We start from the raw sequence: 22828 nt of genomic DNA, 5'->3' as shown, positions 1-22828 counted from the left end.
CTTCCTTTATTTTCTTCTGAGCCATGTGACTGACAGGGTTTTGGTGCTCCGGCCAGGTGTCAGGCCTGAGCCTCCAAGGTGGGAGAGCTGAGTTCAGGACATTGGACCGCAGAGACCTCCTGGCCCCATGTAATATGAATCAGCGAGAACTTTCCCAGAGATATCCGTCTCAACACTAAGAGCCATCTACATCCAATGGCCAGTGAGCTCCAGTGCTGGACACTCCATGCCAAACAACTAGCAAAACAGGAACACAACCGCACCCATTAGCAGAGAGGCTGCCTAAAATCCTATTAAGTTCACAGACACCCCAAAACACACCACGGGATGCAGCCCAGCCCACCAGAAAGACAAGATCCAGTCCCAACCAGAGGAACACAGGCACCAGTCCCCTGCACCAGGAAGCCTACACAAGTTACTGAACCAATCTCACCCACCGGGGGCAGACACCAAAAACAACAGGAACTACGAAACTGCAGCCTGTGAAAAGGAGACCCCAAACACAGTAAGTTAAACAAAATGAGAAGACAGAGAAATATGCAGCAGATGAAGGAGCAAGGTAAAAACCCACCAGACAAAACTAGTGAAGAGGAAATAGGCAGTCTGCCTGAAAAAGAATTCAGAATACTGATAGTAAAGATGATCCAAAATCTTGGAAATAGAGTAGAGAAAATACAAGAAACATTTAAAAAGGACCTAGAAGAACTAAAGAGCAAACAAACAATAATGAACAACACAATAAATGAAATTAAAATTTCTCTAGAAAGAAACAATAGAAGAATAACTGAGGCAGAAGCCTGGAAGATAAAATAGTGGAAATGACTGCCACAGAGCAGCATAAAGAAAAAAGAATGAAAAGAATTGAGGACAGTCTCAGAGACCTCTGGGACAACATTAAATTCACCAACATTCAAATTATAGGGGTCCCAGAAGAAGAAGAGAAAAAGAAACGGACTGAGAAAATATTTGAAGAGATTACAGTTGAAAACTTCCCTAATATGGGAAAGGAAATAGTCAGTCAACTCCAGGAAGCACAGAGAATCCCATACATGATAAATCCAAGGAGAAACAGGCCAAGACATATATTAATCAAACTATCAAAAATTAAATACAAAGAAAAAGTATTAAAAGCTGCAAGGGAAAAGCAACAAATAACATACAAGGGAATCCCCATAAAGTTAACAGCTGATCTTTGAGCAGAAGCTCTGCAAGCCAGAAGGGAGTGACAGGACATATTAAAATGATGAAAGGGAAAAACCTACAACCAAGATTACTCTACCCAGAAAGGATCTCATTCAGATTTGACAGAGAAATTAAAACCTTTACAGACAAGCAAAAGCTAAGAGAATTCAGAACCACCAAGCCAGCTTTACAACAAATGCTAAAGGAACTTCTCTAGGCATGAAACACAAGAGAAGGAAAAGACCTACAATAACAAACCCAAAACAATTAAGAAAATTGTAACAGGAACATACATATTGATAATTACCTTAAATGTGAATGGATTAAATGCTTCAACCAAAAGACATAGACTGCCTGAATGGATACAAAAATAAGACCCCTATATATGCTGTCTACAAGAGACCCACTTCAGACCTAGGGATACATACAGACTGAAAATGAGGGGATGGAAAAAGATATTCCATGCAAATGGAAATCAGAAGAAAGCTGGAGTAGCAATTCTCATATCAGACAAAATAGACTTTAAAATAAAGACTACTACTTGAGACAAAGAAGGACACTACATAATGATCAAGGGATCAATCAAAGAAGAAGATATAACAATTGTAAATATTTATGCACCCAACATAGGAGCACCTCAATACACAGGGAAAATGCTAACAGCCGTAAAAGGGGAAATCGACAGTAACACAATCATAGTAGGGGCTTTAACATCCCACTTTCACCAATGGACAGATTAAGCAAAATGAAAATAAATAAAGAAACACAAGCTTTAAATGATACATTAAACAAGATGGACATAATTGATATTTATAGGACATTCCATCCAGAAACAACATAATATACTTTCTTCTCAAGTGCTCATGGAACATTCTCCAGGATAGATCATATCTTGGGTCACAAATCAAGCCTTCCTAATTTTACAAAAATTGAAATTGTATCAAGTATCTTTTCCAACCACAATGCTGTGAGACTAGATATCAATTACAGGAAAAAATCTGTAAAACATACAAACACATGGAGGCTAAACAACACACTGCTAAATAGCCAAGAGATCACTGAAGAAATCAAAGAGGAAATAAAAAAATACCTAGAAACAAATGACAATGAAAACATGATGACCCAAAGCCTATGGGATGAAGCAAAAGCAGTTCTAAGAGGGAAGTTTATAGCAATACAATCCTACCTCAAGAAACAAGAAAAATCTCAAATAAACAACCTAACCTTACACCTAAAGGAACCAGAGAAAGAAAAACCCAAAAAACCCCGAAGTTGGCAGAAGGAAAGTAATCATAAAGATCAGATCAGAAATAAGTGAAAAAGAAATGAAGGAAACAAAAGCAAAGATCAATAAAACTGAAAGCTGGTTCTTTGAGAAGATAAACAAAATTGATTAACCATTAGCCAGACTCCTCAAGAATAAAAGGGAGAAGACAAAAATCAACAGAATTAGAAATGAAAAAGGAGAAGTAACAACCGACACTGCATAAATACAAAGGATCATGAGAGATTACTACAAGCAACTATATGCCAATAAAATGGACAACCTGGAGGAAATGGACAAATTCTTAGCAAAGCACAACCTTCCGAGACTGAACCAGGAAGAAATAGAAAATATAAACAGACCAGTCACAAGCAATGAAATTGAAACTGTGATTAAAAATCTTCCAACAAACAAAAGCCCAGGACCAGATGGTTTCACAGGAGAATTCTATCAAACATTTAGAGAAGAGCTAACACCTGTCCTTCTCAAACTCTTCCAAAATATAGCAGAGGGAGGAACACTCCCCAACTCATTCTACGAGGCCACCATCACCCTGATACCAAAAGCAGACAAAGATGTCACAAAAAAAGAAAACTACAGGCCAATATCACTGATGAACACAGATGCAAAAATCTGCAACAAAATACTAGCAAATAGAACCCAACATCACAGTAAAAGGATCATATACCATGATCAAGTGGGGTTTATCCCAGGAATGCAAGGATTCTTCAGTATATGCAAATCAATCAATGTGATACAACACATTAACAAATTGAAGGAGAAAAACCATATGATCATCTCAATAGATGCAGAAAAAGATTTTAACAAAATTGAACACCCATTTATGATAAAAACCCTCCAGAAAGTAGGCATAGAGAGAACTTACCTCAACATAATAAAGGCCATATATGACAAAACCACAGCCGACATCGTTCTCAATGGTGAAAAACTGAAACCACTTCCACGAAGATCAGGAACAAGGCAAGGTTGTGCACTCTCACCACTATTATTCCACATAGTTTTGGAAGCATTAGCCCCAGCAATCAGAGAAGAAAAAGAAATAAAAGGAATCCAAATTGGAAAAGAAGAAGTAAAACTGTCACTGTTTGCAGATGACATGATACTGTACATAAAGAACCCTAAAGATGCTACCAGACAACTACTAGACCTAATCAATAAATTTGGTAAAGTAGCAGGATACAAAATGAATGCACAGAAATCTCTTGCATTCCTATACACTAATGATGAAAAATCTGAAAGAGAAATTAAGGAAACACTCCCATTTACCATTGCAACAAAAAGAATGAAATACCTAGGAATAAACCTACATAAGGAGACAAAAGACCTGTATGCAGAAAACTATAAGACAGTGGTGAAAGTAATTAAGGACGATACAAACAGATGGAGAGATATACCATGTTCTTGGATTGGTAGAATCAACATTGTGAAAATGACTATACTACCCAAAGCAATCTACAGATTCAATGCAATCCCTATCAAACTATCAAGAATTTTTCACAGAACTAGAACAAAAAGTTTCACAATTTGTATGGAAACAGAAAAGACCCCAAATAACCAAAGCAATCCTGAGAAAGAAACATGGAGCTGGAGGAATCAGGCACCCTGACCCCAAGCTATACTACAAAGGTACAGTAATCAAGACAATATGGTACTGGCACAAAAACAGAAATATAGATCAATGGAACAGGATAGAAAGCCCAGAGATAAATCCAAGCACATATGGTCACATTATCTTTGATAAAGGAGGCAAGAATATACAATGGAGAAAAGACAGCCTCTTCAATAAGTGGTGCTGGGAAAATTAGACAGCTACATGTAAACGAATGAAATTAGAACACTCTCTAACACCATACACAAAAATAAACTCAAAATGGATTAAAGACTTAAATGTAAGGCCAGACACTATCAGACTCTTAGAGGAAAACATAGGCAGAACACTCTCCGACATAAATCACAGCAAGATCCTTTTTGACCCACCTCCTAGAGAAATGGAAATAAAAGCAAAAATAAATACATGGGACCTAATGAAACTTAAAAGCTTTTGCATAGCAAAGGAAACCATAAACAAGATGAAAAGACAACCCTCAGAATGGGAGCAAATATTTGCAAATGAAGCAACTGACAAAGGATTAATCTCCAAAATTTACAAGCAACTCATACAGTCAATATCAAAAAACCAAAAAACCCAATGCAAAAATGGGCAGAAGACCTAAATAGACATTTCTCCAAAGAAGATATACAGATTGCCAACAAACACATGAAAGGATGCTCAACATCACTGATCATTAGAGAAATGCAAATCCAAACCACAATGAGGTATCACCTCACACCAGTCAGAATGGCCGTCATCAAAAAATCTACAAACAATAAATGCTGGAGAGGGTGTGGAGAAAAGGGAACCCTCTTGCACTTTTGGTGGGAATGTAAATTGGTATAGTCACTATGGAGAACAGTATGGACGTTCCTTAAAAAACTAAAAATAGAACTACCATGTGACCCAGCAATCCCACTACTGGGCATATACCCTGAGAAAACCATAATTCAAAAAGAGTCATGTACCACAGTGTTCTTTGCAGCTCTATTTACAGTAGCCAGGACATGGAAGCAACCTAAGTGTCCACTGACAGATGAATGGATAAAGAAGATGTGGCATATATATACAATGGAATATTACTCAGCCATAAAAAGAAAGGAAATTGAGTTATTTGTAGTGAGATGGACGGACCTAGAGACTGTCATACAGAGTGAAGTAAATCAGAAAGGGAAAAACAAAAACCGTACGCTAACACATATACATGGAATCTTAAAAAAACAAAAAAAAAACAAAAAATGGCTCTGATGAACCTAGGGGCAGGACAGGAATAAAGATGCAGACTTAGAGAATGGACTTGAGGACACGAGGAGGGGGAAGGGTAAGCTGGGACAAAGTGAGAGAGTGGCATGGACATATATACACTACCAAATGTAAAATAGATAGCTGATGGGAAGCAGCCACATAGCACAGGGAGATGAACTCGGTGCTTTGTGTCCACCTAGAGGGGTGGGATAGGGAGGGTGAGAGGGAGACTCAAGGGGGAGGGGATATGGGGATATACGTATACATATAGCTGATTCACATTGTTATACAGCAGAAACTAACACAACATTGTAAGCAATTATACTCCAATAAAGATGTTAAAAAAAAATTACCAATCTCTGGGTTGGGTTCTACACCTACAGATTCTTATTCCATTGTGCTGAGTGTGGTCTAGGCAAAGGGACTTTTAAAATCTCCTCTCACCCTCCAGGCCACTTTAATGTGCAGCCAAGGTTAAGAACTATTGCTGTATTTTTGATGATAGCCATTCTGACAGGTGTGAGGTGATATCTCATTGTGATTTTGATTTTCATCTCCCTGATGATTAGTGATGTTGAGCATTTTTTCATGTGCCTGTTGGCCTCTGTATGTCTTGTTTTGAATATTGTAAGTCAACTACCATTCAATTTTTTTAAAAAAAAGAACTATTACTGTAGACTCAGCATCTCTAGCTCTTTGGCAGTGAGTGTGATGTATTAGAAGAATGCATGGAATTATTGTGATAATCCATTAAGATCAGACATATAATGGACTTGCAAAGTGCCTGGCACATGGGAGATGTTCGACAATATTTTTCCCATGTCCCTACTTCCGTTCCAGTTTCCCCTCTAAAATTTTATCTCTCTGCAGGAGGCCACATTCCTTTTAGGTGACAGCTTCGTTATCAAATAATACTCAGGCAGGAACCAGCCACTAGAAACATAAATCCTTTAGGAGGTAGAAAAAAAGCAACAGTAGGAATGAGAAGAGGGTTGTTCATAGGGAAGATGGATAGATACCAAAAGGTGGGATTACCTAATTTAGACTCCTAACTTATTGTCAGCCCCTTCAAGGAAGCCAGAACTGTGATAAATAGAGATCTTTCCTTGATAGTCAATTTGTTTGTCAAAGATTCTACCATTTCTACCATCATGGATTCTTAAATGGCCTTTAATGGAAGCATTTTTAAATTGTCATTAAGAAGTACCTGAAAACCCTTCTTTCTATATGTTTTCCACCTGCCTGCTTAAGTCACCTTTCATCCATTGAGGCCCAGGTCAAGTCCCATGTCTTCCAAGGAACCCTTCCTAAGTCCTCTGGGGTGGAGTTATTCTCTCCTTCCACCTTACCATTGTAATTCTTCATTTATGAACACAGTATGACTGAACATTAGAGGTATTTGTGTGTGTGACTGTCTCTGGAAGACCACAATCCTCGAAGGCAGGAACCAGAATTGGTTGTCTTTGTATCCTCCACCATGTTTGGAATATTGTCTGATACATAGTAAGTGCTAGATAACTGCTCATAGAGATTAAGAGTGTGAAGATGTGTACGTCATATAGGGTTCTTCTATAATGTGCATTCCTAAAAGTCACTGTGCTCTGCAGTATCCTGCAATATAAACTACAGGGTTAGATGTACAACATTCATCAGTGACACAAAAACAAGACAGAAACTCAGCAAAAACAGTGGCACAGTTTTACACATGTTAAATGGTTAAGAAATACACAAGTACAATAAATATGCTACTTCACTTGAAAAAGACCTGAAGTTTGCTTGCAGAAGTGAGTGTCTGAAAGTTTTGCAGCTTGTGAGTCATTGTGGAGTGATGGAAGGAGGGTTTTCTGAAATCAGTGGGAAAATTGTAAAGACAACTGTGGATGGGAGTGATTCATAATGCACCCAGTAAACAGATAATTGGTAGATGTTTTAGGTGTGTGTGTAATAGGGAAGAACCTTTGTATTCCATTACAGGTTCATCACTATAGGGATGTTGCCTATAAGCTTAGATTATACGTGATGACTTATCTCTGGGAACCCTGCCTAAACCCCCCAGGTAATGAGCATTAAGCTAATGTACCTTTGTATAGTTCACAGGAAACATCCTGACCAGGTCCACCTGTGAATGACTGCAGGGAGGAAGAAATTAACACATCCCCTCTTGAGGCTGTCGGGAAACAGGAAATGTCTGACTTTACTCCCTCCCCTTTTAGTATAAAAGGAGCCTGAATTCTAACTCAGGCAAGATGGTTCTTTGGCACACAAGTCCATCATCTTCTCGGTCTGCTGGCTTTCTGAATAAAGTGGCTATTCCTTGACCCAACAACTCAGCTCTGAATTTATTGGCCTGTCGTGTGGTGAGCAGTCCAAGCTTGGACTCGGTAACATGTGGAGGTGAGTTTTGTGTATTCCTATGCTGTTAGGGCCAGCTGGGTGAGGTTTTTTGTGTTTACCTGCTGTTTCTGAAAACAGAATCGCACCTGCCTACAAATTTGAATTTAAGTCCTGCTCAAATCATTCGCCATATATCAATCATTTTGGAGCAAACTCACATTTTCAAAATAAGTGTTATAGCAAGCTTACCATAGTATATAGATGGTGTGAAATATTAGAAGATAAAACTTTACAGGAAGATATATTCTTTACAAAGAAAGCTAGAGTAAATGTGAAGAAAGTAAAAATAAAGTAAAAGGATGGTGTGAGGTTATGATCTCTTTTTAAAATATAATTTAGGCAAATCACTTAGCGTCATCCCACTCTCCTTTTACATTCTCTGCAATGGGGATAGTATGATGTCTCCTTACCAGATAGGTGCAGTGTGAAGACTGGATAATACTCCACAGGCCACTCAAGATGCAAGTCATTCTGACAAACTGAGGAATGAGCTTTTATAAGCTTCATAGCAAAGTTATATTCTTTGCAAATCAAAGACTGAGCTTGGTCATCAGATATGCTTGTACTCTCTAGAATAAGTTTAATAGTTGAGTAAAAGTCAACATCTATATAAAGTGTATCCAGTGTTGTTTAAAGACAAATAGCTGGTCATTCAGGGGGCAGTGTTTCTGTGTTATCCATATAGACCATTGAAGTGACCTGAAGCAATTTGTTTCTCTAGCAGTAAAAAACTTACAGATTTGGACTATAGTTTAATATCATATTTGCCTTTCGAAACACATGTCAAGGAGGCAACTTCATTTTCCTTTACTGTACTGAGGAAATGAACTGATGCTCCCCCAAAATGACTTGAGGCAAAAGACATTAATGGCTGTTCTATTCTCCGATTAGAAGAAAGTAAAGGACCACATGAATACCACATGAGATCAGGCAGTCATTTCCTGAGATGCTGGCTTAGATTAATAAATAATAAAGTGGGAAATAACTGTATGTTTTCATTATGGGCTATGATAAGCTTATTTTCATTAAAAAAATGTTTTGTATGTATTTTGTATTTACCATCTACCAGGAGGTTATTTCCTACTGAAAGGTGTGAAGGTTCTAATTGTCCTATATCCTACTTGTTGAAAATTGAGTGCTTCCTTTGCTATATATTCATTCCATATTTCTGACACACATTCTGTATTTCCTAAACAAAGTTGGAAATTTTATATTGGTTCCTAAAATCTTATATTGGTATACCTGCCAGAAGTTATTAATTTTTATGCTTTAAATGGCTGTATAGAGTTATTCAATAATATGTTTGTATTCTAATTTTTATGTAAGTCCTTACTGATTTTATAGAGATTTATAGTATAATAGAAAATAATTGTGCTTACAAAGTGTTGTACTTAATCTGCTCAATAGCCCCATGTGTTGGGTAATTATTCCTATTTCACAGATGAGGAAACTGAGGCACAAAGCAGGTAAGTAATGTATTCAAAGTCCAAAAGTTAGAAGTGTTGAAACTGGTATTTGAAACTAGGCAGTCTGGCTACAGAGATTATGCATTTAACTCCTATGCTATAGTGCCCCCATATTCATTATCATATAGTAAATCTTATTAACCTTACTAAACAAAGAAATTTATAAATTTCTTTTGTTGCCAATTCAGGATCTCAACCATGGTTCCAAACCACCTCAAATTGCTTTTGCAGCAAAACCCACCTACCCTCACCCCTTCTTGCGCATGCTTTAGTTTTATAGCTCTTGTTTTCTCTGCACTTTAGTTGACTTTGGTGATTAAAGAGAACTGTTCACCTGAAACAAAAGCAAAGATATTTCTGCTGATAGCAAAAAATGACAGCTGAAACAGCATTTAAAGTACATCTTGAATAAATGTTCAAAAGCGTGGCCTTAGGGCAATTTCCTGTTTTACTGGAAAATCTACCTTGCTAGTGTCTGATAAAATTGTATGAACAGTGGAAGCTTAATCCTCCAAGGCATGTTCTATGAAGCATTTGACAGCTTATCTGATGAAATCTACTCTACTACCAGTTCAGAGACCGTGCACCCCTCATGGAGGAAGCCCAGTCTGAATGGCTCTTGTAGCCTTGGGGCTGATGTTGTTAGTTCCTAAATGAACTGATTAGTGTTTCGTTGACTTATTTCCCAGCAACCGTACATATGCTTGACACGCCAAAGGTTTCCCATCTTGTATAATCAATCCACTGTTGAAAATGACTTGCTTGTGTGTGGAAATATTAGAGCTATTTAATATTTTGAGCCATCCAGGTGATTCAATAAATTTAGACAAAATTAAATCACAACTTACATGAGATTGGATGAGGTGTCAGTCCAGGCCCACTGTTAAATGTTCCACTTCCATAAATTATGGCAAGAATAAGCAACCATTCATTCATAGAGTGCCAAGTGGATGGCGCCAGTGCCTCAGATCTGCCACTAGGTGGTAGAGCAAATTTCTGTGTCATACTCTTTTCTATCTAAATTATGCCCCATTGCACAAGTTAAAAATATTGGGTTGGCCAAAAAGTTTGTTTGGGTTTTTCCATAAGATGTTACGGAAAAACCTGAATGAACATTTTGGCCAACCCAATACATTCACATTAACAACTCTTAAAATTCAAGTCTAGTTCCCTAAGATTTTCTACTACATATCCAATGATCTATGCCAGGCCAACTAGCCTATTCTGAGGTTCACTAATTCTCAAAGTTTATGATTATACACCTAACCAGTATGAGTCTTTTGCACTCTAGATAGTTGCCAGAACTTATGTGTGTGTGTGTGTGTGTGTCTCCCAGCCTCCTTGGACCAAATGCTAATTAGTACTGATCAGCCTGGATAGAGAACAATATTTATGACCTGATGTAAACCAAAGTGGTCTAAAATGTATCCTTTGGGAAGCCATCCCAGCACCAAGCTGGACAACCAAATAGCATCATTTTGGGATCCCCATAGAATTGTTTTGGGGGTCCTCACAGAACTGTTTTTTACTTTGGTGTGCTGTCATATTATAAAAGGGAAACATGAAAAGTTTGGCCTTATTTACCATATAGATGCAGTAGAGAAAATTGTTCTTCACATTGCATAGTATCTTTATGAGAAAAGCCAAGGATACTTCTCTGGGGTCTCAAAATCGTTCTACTTTTGAATCATTGGTTAGTTTTTGCCTTATGAACATTGTGAAGAAGGTAATTGTTTTTTCTCTTCTAGACAATGTAAAGCCAAAGTTGCAGATCACTAGAATATGCGCCAGTTTCTGATGAGCGTTTTATGTACTTGTCTCATTCACGGCTTCATCCTACATTTTTGTATTGACCTATAGTTGATTTATAATATTATCTTAGTTTCAAATGTACAACATAGTGATTCAGTATTTTTATAGATTATAGTCCATTAAAGTTATTACAAATAATGGCTATAATTCCCTGCTCTGTACAATATATCCTTGTTGCTTATCTATTTTATACATAGTAGTTTGTATCTCTTAATCTCATACTCCTATCTTGCTCCTGCCCCCCTTCCCTCTCCCTAGTGGTAACCTCTAGCTTGTTTTCTATGTCTGTCAGTCTGTTTGTTTTGCTATATACATTTATTTGTTTTATTTTTTATATTCCACAAATAAGTGATATCATACAGTATTTGTCACTATCTGTGTTATTTCACTAAGCATAAAGCATGATATTCTCTAGGTCTATCTACCTTGCTACAAATGGCAGAATTTCATTCTTTTTATGGTTGAGTAATATTCCATTGTATACGTATACACCACATCTTTATCCGTTTGTCTGATGATGGACACTTGGGTTGCTTCCATGTCTTGGCTATTGTAAATAGTGCTGCTAAATGGTGCTGGGAAAACTGCACAACTACATGTAAAAGATTGAGGTTACAACATTTCCTCACACCATATACAAAAATAAACTCAAAATGGATTAAAGACCTAACTGTAAGACTTGAAACCATACAACTCCTAGAGAAAAACATAGGGAGAACATTCTTTCATATAAATCGTAGCAATATTTTTTTGGATCTGTCTCCTAAGGCAAAAGAAATAAAAGCAAAAATAAACAAACTGGACCTAATTAAACTTAAAAGCTTTTGCACAGCAAAGGAAGCCATTAACAAAATGAAAAGACAACCTACTGAATGAGAGAAAATATTTGCAAATGATATGACCAACAAGGGGTTAATATCCAAAATTTATAAACAGTTTATATCAAAAAATAACCCAATTGAAAAATGGGCAGAAGACTTGAACAGACATTTTTTCAAAGAAGACGTACAGATGGCTAACAGGCACTTGAAAAGATGTTCAACATTTCTAATTACTAGAGAAATGCAAATCAAAACAACAATGAGATTTTACCTCACACCTGTAATAATGGCTGTCATCAAAAAGTCTACAAATAACAAATGGCAGTGAGACTGTGGAGAAAAGGGAACACTTTTACACTGTTGGTGGGAGTATAAATTGGTACAGCCACTATGGAAAACAGTATGGAGTTTCCTAAAAAACTAAAAATAAAACTACCATATGATCCAGCAATTCTACTCCTTGGTATATATTCAGAAAAAATGAAAACACTAATTCAAAAATATACATGAACCCCAATGTACATCCTACATTTTTAATCTCATCTATTCTTGGCTTTTCTTCTTCCACTTTTCTTTTTTTTTGAATTTTTGAATTTTATTTTATTTATTTTTTTATATAGCATGTTCTTATTAGTTATCCATTTTATACACATTAGTGTATATATGTCAATCCCCATCTCCCAATTCATCATCTTCCACTTATTTGATCACAAACATTATCTAGCTTCAGAGTGTGTGTTCTGGTCACCTGAAATTTCACTTGAGCTTATCAATATACTACAAACTGCTCTGCATGCTAGGGACAGAACAGAAAACAAGATAGGCAAGGTTCCTTCTCTTTGGAAGTGTATATTCTTATGAGGGGAGGCAGAAAATAAGCACATAAGCCAGTAAACAAGATCACTTCAGATAGAGTAAGTGCTATGAATGCTGTGACGGAGATGTCGGTCATAGGAGTCTCCTTTAGAAGGTGACACTGAGCTGAGACTTAAGTGATGGGTAGCATCAGTTATATGAAGGAGAGGGAGGAGCAATTCAAAGCAGTTTAGGCAAAACTGTGCTTTGCATCAGCACATTCAAAGGCCACAAGATGGAAATTCACTTGTTTCCATCAAAGAAAAGAAAGACGGTCACCATGCTGAGTATGGTGAGGGAGAACAGAAGGGTCAAGAAGAAGAGGGAATACATATGACACCTTCTCTGTGTTAGGCATACAGTCAGTCTTCTCATATGGTAGACGGCAACTATTGTGTTGCAACAGTTTTAAGCAAAGACTGGAAAACAGAGATTGCTTGAAGTTATTTTTGCCACTCTTGGAAGTGAAAAGGAAATACTCCATTTAGTTCCACCATGAGCCAAGACATAAAGCAGAAAGCAAGAAAGGTGATGGGTAGAGTGGAGCAACGTTAGCTCCCTAAAGAGACAGCCAGGGTCTGTGCTCTGAGCGTGGCCATAAAGCAAGAGCTGTGTAAAGGTGCCTAAAGGTGTCATCATCACAGCTCCAGAGTCCTCACAAAGTCCAGACTCTTGATGAGGGTACAAAACCAGGACTGAAAACGGAGGTGGGTTTGTCCTCCAGCAGCAAATGCCCCAGGATGGAGCCAACTGACCTCCATTTCCCCTTCCGGAAAAGGTAATTAAAGAGAACATAATATAGCCTCTGTTTTTCAGGTGCTTGTTAACTATCAAGACAAGACTATGCACACACAAAAATAGAGAAATGACTACAGTGCAATGGGAACGATTACTACTCTCTGCAAAAACTGAATGATAATATGCAGCATATGCCTTGTTTTACCAGCACTCCAACTTTGGGGGTATACGAAAAATATGACGGAAATTTTTGTATAAAATAATCCTTTAGAAAAACAATAGCTATTTATTACACGAATTAACACAATTGTATAGGAGCTTTGGGAAAACATGACGCCTTTTGATCATTTTAAACCAATGACAGTATAGCCAGCATCCTGAACAGCCTCAAATTCTCATGTGGCTTTTCTTTGTTAAACAAGAAAAGTCCAGTAGCCAAACCCATGGAGCTGAATTATCTCCAGAATCTAGAATTAGGTAGGATCTTTCTTCCTGCCATCAACAGGGTGGGCTTTCCCAATGGTGAATATGCTCTGTGTTAGAAGACTTCTGATCTCAACCGAGAAAAACAAAGCAACTATTTAAGTGTCACTGCTCACGTGCGGTTCTACAGAAGCTTGTATCCCTAGGAACTTCACAGTAGAGAACATTCCAAACTCTGTTCCCTCTCCAGTGTCTTGAAGGCCAAATAAGCTGGTATTTAGTTGAATCTGATACCCTGCAACTGAGGGCTTTTCATCAGCCATCACACTTCAGAATCTTATGAGAAAAGACATCAGGATACCCCTTAATTCCTAGAGTAGATACAAACATACAAGGAAGAATCTTATTTAATTACCACTCTAGGGAAAATTTATAGGTAAGATAACAAGTGGTAGAAACAGGACAAAGAACAAAAAAAACCCACAGGCCTGTCTGCTGATGTGACTTCTTGATGTATCTATGTGAGTTTTTGTGAGATAAGAACCATCTGGCAGTTGTTGGCAGTTGGGTTTGGGATTTTGGTCTTGTTCATCTGTTGCCATTATTGTAGTTCATTTTATGTAGAAAAACAGCAGCTAGAGTGGACTTTGAGATTTTACTTTTAACATTCTCTTCTAAGACTTTAGAACTTTCACATGGAGGACATAAAGCTGATTTATCATGGGGTTCTAAAAACAGTCAAGAGAGTTGGGTGAATTTGTTTGGTTATTTAAGGCTACTGATACTTCCTTAAAAAAGAAAACCAAACCTAGCCTTAAAACACTTCATGTGACCCAGTGATTCACCTAGAACAACAAATACATTGGTTTGCTGTTTTACAAAATGTTGAGAAGCTAACACCTGCAGGTTCATGTTTGTAAGAGGCTGCAACTTTTCTAAAATTCAAAATATTTCCTTCAGTTATCATTTGTTGTGGAAATTCTTTTTAAAAAGAGTCATTTCTTCCAAACACACAATTCATTTTGTAAAGATGAATCTTTCTAATAGGACTTGATTGAAATCATGAGACCCAGCATTTGCCACTCAGCTTCTCAACCCACTGCCAGCTCCAGGATCTAGTAACATTGATGGGCTTCCGTGGTTTATGTAACAGATGCTTCTTTGTGAAGCATAAACGAAAACTGAAATGCGGGTAGACAAGACTTTGAGTTCACAAGTGTCTCCCATCCCCATCTGCTCCTTAGCCAAGAACTTCCACACCAGCTCTGAGTACGTGTTTCTAGAACTTCATATTTACTCCATTTAAAAACAACTCAGAGCAATTGCACATCGACTTACATCATTTGGTTTTCAAGCAGCCTTCTCAGAGTAAGCTCAAAATCTCCCCCGCAGTCTAAACCAAAAGTTTGCTGCACAAACTTGGGCAAGATTCAAAATATAAATCACAGGTGCCTGTCAAGTTCATGTAAGCACTTGAAGGCTCCCTGGGGACACATGCACAGAAAACCTGCCTAGTCCAAAAGGCAGAAAAAGCCCAGCTCCGGTCAGCGTGTGGGTCCCATTTCCTTCTGCACCTCTCAATCAGTCCGGAGCAAAGCCTGCCTCTCCTTCCTCTTTGTGAGCGGCAGCTGAGTGTGACAGACACAACTTAGGCAAAAACAAGGGCTGTAACCTTGTTCCAGGGACATCTTGGAGCACATCTTGTCTCTGCAGATTCATTTACCTCCACGAAACCATAAACAAGAGAGTCAGCCGAACCCACAACTCTCAGGAGAGTAATTGCTTCCCCATGTGCTCCGGGACTCAGCTTCCTGAAATGTAATCGTTTGTCACTGGGCAATGGCTGTGGAGGAACAGTCCTACGCAGGAGGACCAGGACCAGCTGCTGGGAAGCATCTAAGAGCCGGGGATGGAGGACTATCAGGGCTAAGGGACAGCCTGGTAAATCAGGCAAAGAGGGCAGGAATCCTGCAGCTTCATGAGCTGTTGAGGACTCAAGTTCCCCAAATGAAGAGATACTTTGTGGAAAGAGAAAAGTGCTGGGGAAAAGGGAGGAGTTTGAAAGAGATCACAGTTAAGATCCATAGAAGTTTCCTTGGAGGTTTTTGTCATGTTTAGTCACTATGTGTGACATGAGAACAGGAATGAGTCCTCTCTGTCCTCAACCGCAATGAAGCAGAGGCAGCCAGAGGAGAGTCAGAAAGTCACCTAGTGGGAAATTCCTAGGGAAAAACCACCTGACACTGCCATGACTGGTGTCAACCACCTCTTTACAAATTAAGACGTCCCCTTTTCCCCCCACATGAACAAGCATTATTTGTAAACTCAGAAAATAAAGGGAAGTCGAAAGAAGAAAATAGAAATGTACAGAAAGATTAAGAGAAGGATGAGAGAGATTAGAGATGGAACCAGGTGGGGGGTTGAGGTTGAGGGGCGTGGCATCAAGATTGCTTTTGTTTATTTTTTTATTGAAATACAGTTGATTTACAATGTTGTGTTAATTTCTGCTGTACAGCAAAGTGATTCATTTATATATTCTTTTTCATCTTCTTTTCCATTATGGTTTATCACAGGATGTGGAATATAGGTCCCTCTGCTATACAATAGGACCTTGTTGTTTATCCAGAGATTGCTTCTCTTTAAAAAGAGAACAACAGAATAGCTTCTTTTGGGGAAAGAGTTCTAAGCATGGCGACTATGAAGTTTACTGACACTTGGATGAAGCTGAAGCTGACATTTTTTAATTGAACTACTTTTATTTCTCCAGAATAAGAGAAATCCAAGGAAATAAAAGCCCCTCTTTTGGGCATAAGCTTCAGCACATAATACACAGATGGAAGGTTCACGTGACTTTTCCATAACTCCTTAGAGAAGGAAACTAAGGGGCTGTGCTACCAGTCCCTTCACATATGTTATTCCAATAAATTCTAGTAGCAATTTCTTGACATTGTCAGTATTACTCCTGCTTTACACAAAGAAATCAAAATTCAAGAGATTGACTGGGGACTTCCCTGGTGGTCCAGTGGTAAAGAATCCGCCTTCCAATGCAGGGGACGCGGGTTCGATCCTTGGTCAGGGAACTAAGATCCCACATGCCACTGAGCAACTAAGACCGCGTGCCACAACTACTGAGCTTGCGCGCCTCAGCCTGAGAGCGAAAACCCACATGCCACAACTAGAGAGAAGCTCAAGCACTGCAACAAAGAGCCTGCACGCTACAATGAAGAGCTCGTGCACCGCAACAAAAAGATCCCGCATGCCGCAACGAAGATCCTGCATGCCGCAACTAAGACCTGACACAGACAAAAAAAAAAAATTTCTTTTAAAAAGAGAGAGATTTCTTTTTTTATATATAAATTTATTTATTTTGGCTGTGTTGGGTCTCTGTTACTGCGCATGGGCTTTCTCTAGTTGCGGCGAGCAGGGGCTGCTCTTTGTTGGGGTGCGCGGGCTTCTCATTGCGGTGGCTTCTCCTGTTGCGGAGCACGGGCTCTAGGCACATGGGCCCCAGTAGTTGTGGCTCGCAGGCTCTAGAGCGCAGGCTCAGTGGTTGTCGCGCACGGGCTTAGTTGCGCCACGGCATGTGGGATCTTCCTGGACCAGGGCTCGAACCCGTGTCCCCTGCATTGGCAGGCGGATTCTTAACCACTGCGCCACCAGGGAAGCCCCAAAAAGAGAGTGATTGAGTAAAGGTCACACCGCTGGAAGAGCAAGGATCTGAACTGGGACCACGTGGCCCTGGAAATCGTGTACGGTCTTTTATCCCACACTGCCTGTGAGCCTGAGCACCTGTATCCCAAGAACACACCTCCTCATTTCTTTTATGAACTGGACGTTTCATACAACTTAACAAAGACCTTGAACTCTGGCAACCTCAGCTATTTTAATCTTAACATTAGTGCATTACTAAACAAAAAGAATATTGTTTTGTTTTTGCATTCAATGTATTTCTTAGCCAGCTGCTAACTTGCTAATATCAATTTGCTCAACTCAACCCCACTGCTACACTTCAGTCACTCTTGTCAAGGTGACCAGTGGTTCCATCTTGCCAAATCCAGTTGGCAAGACAGCCCTCACTTCACATGACATGGTTGATAACATTTGACACCGTGGATTATTTCCTCCATTTGAAAGTTTGAGTAACTTGGTTTTCAGAAGATTGCACAGTCCAGTTTTCCTTCTGCCTCAGCTAATGGTCCTCTGCAGTCTCTTGTGCAGGCAGTTTCTCCTCTTCTTCCCTCTTCTTTATCCACATCAACTCCCTACTTTATTTTATCCGCTGCCCCAGCTGAAAATACCATCTAGATACCCCAGCCACTAACTCTGCCATAAGCTTCAGATTTACATTTTGAATTGCCAAGACACCTTCCAATGAATGTCTAACAAGCAGCTCTCACTGCACATACCAAAAACAAAACCCTTGCTTTCCCCTCAAACCATCATCCTTTCTCAGTCTTTCCAATTTTAGTAAATGGGACCTTCACTTATCCAGTTGCTCCAGCTACAAATTCAGGAGTTATCCCTAAGTTCTTTGGCCTCTTACACAGCATATTGAATCCAATAGTAATACTTTTGATGTAACCTTAAAAAAAACTCTGAAATTGCTAAGAGAGTAAAGCTTAAATGTTCTCACCCAAAACAAAACAAACAAACAAAATCCAGTAAATATGTGAATTGATGGATGTGTTAATTAACTCTTTGAAGGGAATCTTTTCACAGTGTATACATATATCAAATCATCACATTGTACACTTTAAATATCTTACAATTTTGTCAAGTGTACCTCAATGAAAAAACTAATAAAATAAAATAATAAATCTCAGGAAAACAATTCTAGAATCCAAACCCTTCTCCAGAATCTACTGCCATTTTCCTAATCCCAGATACCATCATCTCTCACCTATACAACTGCAACAACCCCACACGCCCCCCTCCCAGCTTCCCCTCCATACCACCCCCTCCAGCTTCCTCTCTTACACTTTCAGAATCTATTCCGAACACACTCAGAATAAAATCTGACTCTTTGTCTACAAGATCTGATCCTGCCTATTGCTATGATCTCATCGTCCATTCTTCCCTCTCTCATTCTTTTCCACCCCCTTTCCCCCGTCCATCAAACAAACTCATTTCCACCTCAGGGCCTTTGCATTTGCTATTCCCTCTGCCTAGAATGCTCTTTCACAAATCTCGTGATTCATCTTCTCATTTCATTCACTTCTTTTCTAAAATGTTATCACCTTAAAAAGGTCCCTTAACCACCCAAACCAAAGATGTCTTCCTCTGCCTCTGTCCTGCAGTGCACACTGTATTTGGTTTCACTGGATGTATTCCTAACACACTTTGCTTTGTTTATTATCTGACCCCCTCCCCAGGTTATCAATTCCATTTGGGGAAAGACTTTGCTGCATTTGTTCTAAGTGGTACTTATAATGTATAGAACAGTGCTGAACACATACGAGGTTCTCAAAAAATATTTGTCAAATGAATAAATGAATCAGTCAGTTAGTGTCAGGGAATATAGTAAGCAGAAGAAAATTGGTGAGAGAAAACGTGCAGAGGAGACCTGGGTCAAGTGACATTGGCCTTCAAAGGCCACAGGGAGTAGTTTGGATTCTATTCTAAATATAACAGAAAACCTGCATAAGACCTTAAGGAGAGACAAGACATTACTTAAATCAGCGGTCCCCAACATTTTGGCACCAGGGACTGGTTTCATGGAAAACAGGTTTTCCATGGACCGGGGTGAGGGGTGGGATGTGACGGTTCAGGCAATAATGCGAGCGATGGGGAGCGGCAGATGAAGCTTTGCTCACTCGCCCGCCGCTCACCTCCTGCTGTGCGGCCCGGTTCCTATCATGCCGCAGACCGGTACCGGTCCGCAGCCTGGGAATTGGGGACCCCTGACTTTAATAATGTTTTAAAAGATGACTGACTGCCTTGTGGAGAATGACATGCATGATTTCATGCATTTTTTGGAAAATTTGTGTGCAAATCAGATTTTGGTAAATTGAATAATATTCTCAAGGCATTATAGTAATCTTCAATTTTGTAATATAAAGAATCCATGGGCAGTGGAACTGCTGTTTATTTTATTGGAACAGATTATCCTATTAAGGTGGAATAAGAGCAGAAACAACTCCAGCTATGAAGTATGTAGATTTAAAAGAAAAATATCTTAATATAGAGGAAGAAGAGTTATCTCTCATTTTTATCCCCTGCAACCTTATGGACCTAGATCGTTTTTATTGTCTACTTGAACAAGGACAAAATTTAATCTCACTGTCAGACTTTTTAAAGTTACTTTCACCTCGAGCAGGTAAAAATAACATATGGATATAGACGCAAAGGCATAGTGTGGAAAAAACCAAAACAAGGAATTATAAGGCAAAAAAAAAGTTATCTTCGCAAGCTGGACTCATTTAAGCTTATTTTATCTCATTGGAACAATATAACTTCCCCCAGAATAAGAATGGAGGCATGCAGCTGATTAATAAATTCAAAACAAACTTTGAACTACACAGAGGAAATATAAACATTACACATCCTAGCTCTGTATCGTGGCAACGGGGAGCCATATTTTGTGATATTCCACAATCTCAAGAGTGGCTTAAACAGAAACAGCAACATTCTCTGCCAATATTTATGTAGGCCTTTTCTTATCTCCAACATGTATGAAGTAAACAGAACCATTACTCTAAAGGGAATTCTCAGGATTGGGAAACTAAGGCAAAAGTGTGCCTGAATAGCATGGGATATGCAGCCAATTAGTAATAAAAAGAAGCCTCAAACTTAGGGTCCTAGCCTACCCTTGCACAATTCACATTTCCTTGTAAAATGTTTACATGTAGAAGATGGATTCAATTAAGATAATGGAAGAAACCAGTTCTAACCCCATGAGTTGTGCACACAGAAATATGAAACAGATGAGAAGTCCATTTGCAGTCAGTTTTATTTCAGGAGAAAGGAAGAGTAACAGCCCCACACAAAAAGGATGGGTGGGTTTGAGGCAGACTTCCTCATTAAGGGCTAACAAACCCAAACCAAAGATGACACATCCTTCTGTGAAAAAACAAGGGAGTTGGGCAAATATGGGTGGTATGTGAGTTATAAAAAATGAAATTGGAAGGCTTGCACATGATTGGTGACAATGTGTTTACACAGACACAAAGTGGAGCAGCGAATGGAGAATGCATTTAAAGAAAGAGGAAAATGGAAAATGAAAATCTGGTGTTTTTGGAATATTATCACCTCTTCTTCACTCAATACCAATCTCAAAGTTCAATGTTATCGTATTGACGGTAAGCTCCTTGAAGACAGGAACTATGTCTTACCACTTTTTTAAAAATTTCTAATATCAGGAGCTCAATGAATGTTAAATAATAATAATTGAAGAGGAGAAGCAGAGGAGGCAGAAGCAAAAGAAAGTGGAGAAAAATAATAAATGCTATTATCAGAGGGCTTATCTCTGATCTTGCAGCAAGAAGTAAACAAGCAAAAACCAGGGTTCACAGAATTTGGGGTTATCTTCATTTGAGTATTTGACCTTAATTGCTGTGTCAAGACCACTCTCTATAGGAAAGAGTACTGTCTAAATCAAAGTACACATTCCAAGTGCAGCTTTACAAATTGGCACTGGACCATAATTCCTTTTGGAACTCAACAAAATTGAGATGTTGGTGGGAGATTTGTGGCCTAGGTGAAGGTGGGAGATAGGAAAGGGAACCCCAATCCACTGTGTCTGGCAAGACTTCCCAGGGTCTCTTCCAATGCCCTGGCTTCTCCTTTGGCTTCCCTCTCCACCAGCTCTGCAAGGTGGACAGAAGGGATTTATCATCATCACCTCTAGAAGCTTGTCACTCACTCCAAAGATGTTTTACATCCTACAAAAAAAATGACCAGAAGGAACTTTTGATCTCTGTAAGAAAAAGACACCCCGCTTTTACTGGACCTGCAAGTGTACACAGCTGAACTCACAGAGCTGCTGTTTTCAAGCAGGATTTGACACTGTAAATTTCCAGAAGGTAGAATTCGCCTGGCTTCTGCTTTTAAACACAGGTAAGTGTACTCTTCCGTGTGTCTCGCAATGCTTTTGATGGTAACGATCACTCTGAGTGATTTGGTTAAGCTAGAATAATAATTCTATCCAATGAAGCATTTCTCGTGTCAGGAGAGACAGTACTGATCAAAAGATTCTAAAAGTAAGAATCTGCTTCAGCAGGTGAGCCTGGCAGATACTGCAAGTCCAGGCGGGCATGGTTAATATATGAGGAAGAAGGATAGATCCACACAGACACCTGAAATGAGTCCTGTGAAAACAAAGGGACACAATGTTCGGGGCTGACATGCTCAAGCAGGGATTTCCCTCTAAAGGGATTGGATTAAACAAATGTGTTTATCTCTAGCTCCCACCAAGCCCCAAAATTTAGAATGAAGGGTAAAAATGATACCAATTAATAAAAACAAAAAGAATTATAGATGGGATTATAGGAAACAATATATGTCAATAACATTTTGGAAGATGGAAATTCCAAGGACTAGTTACAATTGATTTAATGGAGCCCAGAAAAGGGTCCTATCTGTCTGAAGTCAAGTCCCACCTCAGATCCCAGCTGGTGATGATGGGATGTGAGATGGGGCTGGTCCTACAGGACTTATTTGAGTCTTTATAAGAAACTGATTTCCAAATCCACTCCCTGACCCTCGCAGCCGGGTGACCATATCCTCCAACACAGACATGAGACAGGAGATTTATTCTCTGTGAAGCTGGACCAGAAAGGCTCTGCCAGGAGTGGGGTTGGGGGAAGCCAAGGGTGAAGCACCTCACTGAAAACAGGGGATTGTACTACATTTTGCATATTGAATACTTTAATGTTTTGTTGTGTGTGAGCAGAAGTTCCCAGGTCTGGGCTTTCAACCTGGTCATTGGCGGGGGTGGGGGAGTGGAGAATAATTAGTAAGGACCAGTAGACATAAATTATCATATGGGCAGAGGGCTCTGTCTCCCTGGGGATCTTTT

Source organism: Balaenoptera musculus, chromosome 18 (assembly GCF_009873245.2).
Source record: "Balaenoptera musculus isolate JJ_BM4_2016_0621 chromosome 18, mBalMus1.pri.v3, whole genome shotgun sequence".
NCBI classification, from domain to species: Eukaryota; Metazoa; Chordata; class Mammalia; order Artiodactyla; family Balaenopteridae; genus Balaenoptera; species Balaenoptera musculus.
The sequence above is the reverse complement of the archived record's forward strand: the minus strand, read 5'-3'. Positions refer to the sequence as shown.